The sequence below is a fragment of the Cryptomeria japonica genome, unplaced genomic scaffold, assembly GCF_030272615.1.
Source record: "Cryptomeria japonica unplaced genomic scaffold, Sugi_1.0 HiC_scaffold_109, whole genome shotgun sequence".
Lineage (NCBI taxonomy): Eukaryota > Viridiplantae > Streptophyta > Pinopsida > Cupressales > Cupressaceae > Cryptomeria > Cryptomeria japonica.
This window is the reverse complement of record NW_026728931.1, coordinates 220395-222750: the sequence shown is the minus strand read 5'-3', so window position 1 is coordinate 222750 and position 2356 is coordinate 220395. Positions and strand designations below refer to the sequence as shown.

Genomic DNA, 2356 nt, shown 5'->3' with positions numbered 1-2356 from the left:
GTTGGGTGCCAAGGTGGGCTCCTGCGTGGGTGGGTGCTAGGGTGGGTTTCAAGGTGGACGCGAGGGCGGGTGCCAAGGTGGGTAACAAGTTGGGTGTTAGGATGGGTGAGTGCTAGAGTGGGTGCCAAGGTGGGTGGGTGCTAAGGTGGATGCCAAGGTGGTTCACAGGGTGGGTGGGTTCTAGGGTGAGTTCCAAGGTGGGTCACAGGTTCAGTGCTAGGGTGGGTGTCAAGGCGGGTGTCGAGGTGCCTGGGTGCTAGGGTGTGGATGCCAATGTGGGTCATAGGGTGGGTACTAGGGTGGGCTGCAATGTGGGTGCCAAGGTGGGTAACATGCTCGGTGGGTTCTAAATTGGGTGCCAGGGTGGGTGTGCACCCACCTTGCCCGAGGTGGGTGCCAAGGTGCCAGTGTGGGTGGGTGCTAAGGTGGATGCCAAGGTGGGTGAGAAGGTGGGTGATAGGTTGAGTGGTAGGATGGGTGGGTGCCAAGATGGGTCACAGGGTGGGTGCAAGGGTGGGTAGGTGCTAGGGTTGGTGTCAGGGTGGGTGGGTGCTAGGTTGGGTTCCAAGGTGGGTGCGAGGGTGAGTGTCAAGGTGGGTCACAGGTTAGGTGCTAGGATGGGTGAGTGCTAGGGTGCAAAGGTGCCAGGGTGGGTGCTAGGATGGGTCGATGCTAGGGTGAGTGGCAAGGTGGGTCCACAAGTGTCAAGGTGGGTGCCGAGGTGGGTGCCAAGTCGGCGACTGCTATGGTGGATGCCAAGGTGGGTCACGGGGTGGGTGCCAAGTTGCTAGGTTGGGTTCCAAGGTGGGTGCCAACGTGGGTGCTAGGGTGCGTGGGTTAAAGGGTGTGTCACAACGTGGGTGCCAGGATGGGTGCGCACCCACACTGGCCAAGACGGGTGCGGGTGCAAGGTTGGGTTCCAAGCCCGGTCACAGGCTGGGTGCTAGGATGGGTGGGTGCCAAGGTGGGCACCAGGGTGGGTGCACCCACCCTGGCCAAGGTGGGTCACGGGGTGGGTCCTAGGGTGGGTAACGGGGTGGGTACTAAGGTGCGTGCCAAGGTGGGTCATAGGGTGGGTGCCAAGGTGGGCACCAGGGTGGGTGTGCACCAACCCTAGCCAGGGTAGGTCACGGGGTGGTTGTCGGGGTGGGCGTCAAGGAGCCAAGGTGGGTGGCAAGTAGCCAAGTTGCGTGCCAAGGTGGGTGTCGGGGTGGGTGCCAAGGATCCAAGGTGGGTGCCAAGGAACCAAGGTGGGTGTCTGGGTGGGTGCCGAGGTGGGAGCCAGGGTGGGTCCCAAGGTGAGTGCAAAGGTGGGTGCCAGGGTCAAGGTGAGTGCCAATGTGGGTTCCAAGGTGCCAGGGTCAGGGTGAGTGCCAATGTGGGTTCAAAGGTGCTAAGTTGGGTGCGAGGTTGGGTGCGAGGGTGGGTGGGTGCCAAGGTGTGCTAGGTGGAAGCCCGGGTGGGTCGGCATCCCATGGGTGTCGAGTTGGGTGCCTGATGGGTGCTTCTTGTCAAGTTTTAGTCGTCGGGACTCATTTCGAGCCTTAGAGGTCGTTTCTTGTCCGGTTGCCCTGTCTTCGACCTGGGAACCCAATTTTGGTCCTCGGGTCCCATTTTTTTTTGTCTCGCATCCCACTTTTGGCCTGTGGCCTTTTCGGGGTCGATTCTCGTTTTGGGCATCAGAGCATGTTTCTTCTCCTAAAACCCAATATTTGTTTATTAAGTCTCGGAACACATTTTTGTTCTCGTGGACCCATCATGGGTCTTGGAACGCATTTGTGGTCCTTGGGTCCCATTTTGCATCCCGAAACTTGTGTTTTGGTGCTTGATCCCTATTTTGGGTGCCCACCTTGCACCAAGTGCGCACCCGGGGCAAACCGAGCGCCTTGGTGCACCGGGGCAAGATCGAGCGTGCACCCGAGGCGCCCCGAACATGCACCAAGGTGCACTCGGCCCACATGTGAGCGCAGGTCGTTGCGCCCGAGGTGGTGTGTGGGCACCGCGTTGCAGACGGGACACTGCACGCACACGACGCCCCCTCCAGGTGCACGCACGTAGGCCGGGCCGGGTGCACACCCGACGCCCTAGCAAGGTGCGCGCACCCGGGCAGGGCTCACACTTGGCGAACGGGGCGCACTTCGCGAGGGAGGGTGTGCACCTCGACGGGGGTGGGTGGCCGGGGTGGATTCGCACGTGGGTCGCGGTTTGCTAAGTACACACTGCGACAAGCTCATAACGGGTGCGATCATACCAGCATTAGTGCACCGGATCCCATCAGAACTCCGCAGTTAAGCGCGCTTGGGCCGGAGTAGTACTGGGATGGGTGACCTCCCGGGAAGTCCCGGTGTTGCACCCT

General features: G+C 61.2%; 1 non-coding gene across 1 annotated transcript; it reads left to right on the top strand.

Moving 5' to 3' along the window:
• The first annotated feature begins 2237 nt into the window (after nucleotides 1-2237).
• Nucleotides 2238-2356, top strand: LOC131865383 (5S ribosomal RNA). The gene has a single exon (XR_009364111.1). It is a non-coding gene; the product is annotated as a 5S ribosomal RNA (ribosomal RNA).